This window comes from Aplysia californica, unplaced genomic scaffold, assembly GCF_000002075.1.
Source record: "Aplysia californica isolate F4 #8 unplaced genomic scaffold, AplCal3.0 scaffold00279, whole genome shotgun sequence".
Taxonomy (NCBI): domain Eukaryota; kingdom Metazoa; phylum Mollusca; class Gastropoda; order Aplysiida; family Aplysiidae; genus Aplysia; species Aplysia californica.
Genome location: NW_004797549.1, coordinates 717,663 through 723,377, shown reverse-complemented (window position 1 = coordinate 723,377; position 5,715 = coordinate 717,663). Strand labels below are relative to the sequence as shown.

At 42.3% G+C, this 5,715-nt stretch overlaps 1 protein-coding gene across 1 annotated transcript in view; it reads left to right on the top strand.

Annotated features, from left to right (window-relative positions):
- LOC101863910 overlaps positions 1–5,715 on the top strand; it is a gene marked incomplete in the record, with an annotated part of 280,465 nt that overhangs the window by 66,841 nt on the left and 207,909 nt on the right.

Below are 5,715 nucleotides of genomic sequence, written 5' to 3'. Positions count from 1 at the left end.
GGGGGGGGGATGGAGTTTCGCTTTAACAAAGTATGAAAGACTTCTTTCGGTACAATCTTCATTGAGTCCAGTAAACAATTTCACCTCACCAGATGCGAAATATCAGTGTCCTCAGAATCTTCGTTAGGTCCGTTGGAAATATCCACACGCTTAGACACGTACAAGAGACCACCATGAACAGAGTATATACTGGGTTAGCTAAAACATTTCACTTATATATGTTTATAATATATATATATGCAAGTTACCTCTGTCGGTATAACTTAAACACCGAATGCGGTACCGCAAACCCATAATTTATGGTAATGACCGCCTCAGACACCACTAGCGTAGAGATGCTTAATGAATAACCTTTTACTTCAAAGTAGTGATTTGATGCCTACTGAAATCCACCCTACTCGCAACAGAATATTAAGTATTTTTCGTATTTAACAAACAATGAAAGTAGAGTATGCATGAGTGGAGAGCTAACATAGTTATTATTCCCCTCTCCGGTCTAGTTGAATTGTATAAAGGGACATGGTCACATGTGGAGACATAAAAGGACTGGGAAGGGGGGGGGGGGAGACGATCAATCCATTGCGTTGAGTTGATGAGAAGTGAGTGCAGAGCGCCACCTCGTTGCGTTGCCAAGAATGACTTATTTTAATTCAATGGGTTCGATTTTTAATAGGGCCAATGCCTGTATATAATATCGATCCGATGTGTGACACATTCATTCAGAGACTCCTCGTGAATTGCCCCCATCTCTCTGTCTCTCTGTCTCTCTGTCTCTCTGTCTCTCTGTCTCTCTGTCTCTCTGTCTCTGTCTCTCTCTCTCTTTCTCTCTCTCTCTCTGTCTCTCTCTCTCTCTCTCTCTCTCTCTCTCTCTCTTTCTCTCTCTCTCTCTCTCTCTCTTTCCTATGTCGACCATTATTGACCCGCAGTAAACGATACATTTCCAAAAAAGCAAGAACAGACAGAATATAGAAATACAGTGGGGTTACTGAATACACAGTGCTGCAAATGAGAGAGACAGAGAGAGGCAGAGAGAAAGAGAGAGAGAGAGAGAGAGAGAGAGAGAGAGAGAGAGGGGGGGATTTTTAAGGATCGGGTTGTTCCAGCACGTGAGACATGTATTTACTAATGTCCTATCTTGTTGTGCGTATGCGTGAGTACACATAACCATTGTAACTTGTAACATCTACTGCCATTGTTAACGTCGCACATTGACAATAATATGATTCACTTTCATTTTTCAAATTTTCATCCTTTCTTGCCGTTAAGCCTTGGAGCAGAGATGCAGTTTTCAATGGAAGGCCAGCTCTGCAGCTCTTTCTAATTCTATTCGGATGTTATAATTTCTCAGGGTTCCCTCCACTCCGTCAATTCATCTTTTGCGTGGCCTTCCTCTTCCTTTATAGCCTCAGTACATGGTTTTATAGGCTTCCACGACTTGCTGGCCAAGTGCCATTGGTAACAGGTGGCCAAAAGATTTTATTATGTGGTGCTTTTTTGTGAAATGCAGGCAGGACTCTGTATAAATGGTCGCTCTTCTTCACTTATCTGCTTGTCTCGTCTTGTGATGTTAATTAAGGATTTTTGCGGAGACATTTCATCTCATAGGCAATGATGTTGCTTTCGAGTGTTTTATTTAATGTCCGGGTCTGGCACTGGTAGCATAATGTTGGTATAAATATTAAAATGATAAGCTGTCTCTTTCAGTCTTTGTGTCCCTGGAGATGTTTTGGGTGAGATAGAAGATGTGCGAGCTGATAGACAACGATGCTGGCATTTTTAGTTTCTGTTTCTATCTTTCTGTGTACGGATACGTTTTCCCAAAAAACCCACAAAAAAAAACAATTCTGCTAAGATACAATGTATTTATACTCTTTGACATGATTTACTGACATAAATGTTCAGAGGTCTATGCTTTTGGCTAACTTTCATAACTTCTTTTTTCATGACCAATATACAATAGATGAGAAAAAAAACTTACTCAGGTTTATTCCGCAAGTCAATTTACATACACATGGAGGACATTAGAAAACTTGTAATGTACGTGTGTGAATAATCTAATAAAAAATGTGTCTGAGTTGTTTTCCCTCTTTTCTTATTATCTTTATCGTCTCTACATGTCTAATATTTCTACTATGTGTTGTATTTTAGGACATGTGCTGCATTAAGGGCAGGGGCGTAATCGTTGTGTTGTCATTTTCTCGTTAGTTTTGTTGTTGTTGTTTTTGCCATGTTTTTTATTTTTTAAAATTTTTATTAGTTTTTGGTGTGGTAACAATAAGGTATTTCTCTTCCTAAAGGTCGATTTCGCCTACGTAATGAATTAGATTTAGTCACCAAACGCACTCTTACACACACACACACACACACACACACACACACACACACACACACACACACACTCTCTCTCTCTCTCTCTCTCTCTCTCTCTCTCTCTCTCTTTCTCTGTCTAACTATAACACACACATACACACACACACACACACACACACACACACACACACACACACACGTTCGCGTGCACACACACACATACACATATACACACACGCACCCCCACACACACTCACACGTACATACACACAAACACATTATTTACATGTTTGAGCTAGAGATAGATTGAAAGAAAAGATAGACAAGAAAAAGAGATTTTGTGAGAGGGAGAGAGGGGGCGGGAGGAGAGAGAGAGAGAGAGAGAGAGAGAGAGAGAGAGAGAGAGAGAGAGAGAGAGAGAGAGAGAGAGAGAGAGTATGCATGTATTTATATGCACAAGCCCTCGTGTGTGTGTGTGTTTATTTGAATGAACGTGCATGGACAAAATTATATACTGCGGCAATAGAAATTTTCTAATTTGCTTTTTTGTGCCCTTATTCTTATTATGTGTTGCTGGCTGAAATTTCCCACATCACTTACCATGTACCAACAAATGAACCGATCTTTTTCATTATCAAAATCTTAACCACGTGATCACGTGAAGCACCTGCAGATTTACCTGTTTTGTCTGCACAGTCCATTCAGATTATGAAACCGTCTAAAATGTGTTCAGACCATCACATTAGCGAATTTATTATACCTTAAATACATTGTTTTTTAAACTATTAAAAAAAAAACAGTTGCATGTTTCGGTTGGGGGTTTTTTTCAAGATCAAGATGAACACTGACAATTACACTTAAACCGGCTAAATTGTCACTTTCGGCATCTTGTATTCTACTGGGTTGGAGTTCTTTTTTCCGACGTGTTAAGGTTTTCTTTGGATCACTATGACGGCCTTGGGAGACTTTGGAGACGTCAAGGACAGAGACTAGCAGGGTGGCGCCGGTTGTCATGTGGTTATAGGGGGTGCCCACATACGCGATCAGGTCTCGTCGGGTCGGATCGGGTCGGGCCCATCGGGTAGTCAGTTCTAGCCAAATTGAGGGCACAAACTGACCGACCTACAAAAAAACTGCGTTTGTTTTCTGGCCTGCAAATCGCACGATCGGGTGGTTTGCAGCCTATCACAACAAGGCTCAGTCACGTGTCCATTTTGACCCATGACTACATTAAGTAGGTACTCCGGGATTTCCCGGTTTCGGTCTCACGCCTTTGACCGTCTTCTCACTTCTCACAGCGGGTTTGGAGCGCTCATAGGCCTAGAGGAAGACGGAGACGAATAAGAAGAAGGAGGAGGATCACTACAGAGGGAGGGTGGTGAGAGTGACAGGGAGGGAGAGAAATAAGTTGAGAGATATATGCAGAGACCTAGATTTAGAAATGTCTCTGACACCTCTAAAACAAACGTACATGTATTTGTTTTCAGTTTCAGGCGATCGAGTCGGGCGATCGGTCCGATCCAGCCGTAGTGGGCACCCCGCATTAGGCTACCAGACTCGTAATCGTGAGATTGCAGGTTTAGGTTTTTCTGATGTTTTGCCCTTATTTGGGAAAGGTACTTGACCACTTGGCTCGGTCCTTTGGGAGATGGACGTTAAAGTCGGAGGTCCCGCCTCTTAAATAGCCTAATAATGTTGATAGGGGCGTTAAACGTACACTATTTCACCACCATTTGTTTTACAATTACTCTAGAACTGTGCAAGTCTCCGCATTTGCAATTGGTATTCTACTGCAAGTCAATTTCATACGTACGCTGGAGAAGATAGAGACAGCAATACAACGGTGTTTAAACACGACCAGACTTGGATCAAGGCGGTCAATGAAAATTACACAGGCAATTCGTCTCATAGGGCTACCTGTTTTTTTTACTTGGATGGAGTTCTTTTCTCTCACGAGTCAAAGTTTTTCTGCGATCATTTTGACGGCCTCTCTCGAGATTTTGGAGACATCAAGAAGAGAGACTAGCAGGCTGCTGCTTTATTTAAATAAACACCATGAAACAGACAGAAGGGGCGGTGCCAGTGTAATGGTGTAGGGCGGAATATCTAGCTTGCAGCCGTGAAGAGAACTCCTTCACGAAGGAGGTCGTGATTGCGAAAGGAGTGCAGCCTGGTGAAAGTAGGAGGAGCAGGCTGCGTGACTCCATCAGACGCTACAACAACCAGCTGATGATGGAGACAATCAACCTGCCCACAATGAAATGGACCCTCACGAAGAGGGGTGAGGTAGCATAGAGCACCCCATCTTCTTAAGACCCCAGTTCTACATTCAAGTAATCTTCCAACCATAGAACCCAGCTGCACTCTTGCAACACCACGGTCAACGCTCGCGCTTACCAGTACCAGAACGTTCCCTGGGCGTACGTGGTTCCCTTCTTTCAAACCTGTAGACGTATGCAACTAATCCAGCAAGACGTTCGCTGCACACAATTTCATTTAAGTATTTGATTGAGTATTGATGTCAGTCATAATGCAGTACTTTAATACTGTATTTCTAACTTAAATATTTTATTCTCCACCTTCAAATTGGTGGTGTAGAAATAGTCCCTCTAATGTGTCAATTCAGCTTGTGTTGTACAATATTTCTTCCTTTTTGTATGCAAATCAAAGAAAATTACTCTGTAAAATTTCGACTATGAACGTTCTTTCGTTAAAAACAATTGAAAAGTAAAATTCAATTCATACAGTCAATCAATCATTCATTTAGATCTTCTCTTTTTGAAAGTGTCAGTGATAACTTCCATCTTGAAGGGCACAGTCGAGGCCTGTGATAAACTGGGCCTGTTACAAACTGAAGTGCTTCCAGCAAGACAGCACTGTTTCCCACGTTTCCCGTGAAAATATGCAGTGTATACAGAAGCAAAAATGTGTGAATGTTTTGCCATGGACAGCTTATTCGCCGAGCATGTCATGTACATTGAGCACTTATGAGCTCAGTTTGGCCCAAGACTGAGAGCCCCAAACGGCATCAACGATTGGTTCAAGAGTGGAATGGACTATCGCAACGGTCAAGAAGGGAAGGGGTACGGAAAGGAAGAGGAAGGGGAGAAGAGAATGGATGGGCGGGGAAGAAGGGAGGCAGGTGGGTGATTTCAGTCAGTTTTCCAGAAGTCTGGTTTGACGATGGACTAATTTGTGTGGGAATAAGGAAAAAAAAGAGAGAGACAAAGAGAGCGAGACAGACAGACAGACAGATAGGCAGAGAGATCGAGAGAGATATCTAGAGAGAGAGAGAGAGAGAGAGATAGTCTGGGACAGAATCTGAGACAGAGATACAGAGAGACCGGGGTGGAGAGAGAAACGAAGAGAGAGAGAGAGAGAGAGAGAGAGAGAGAGAGAGAGAGA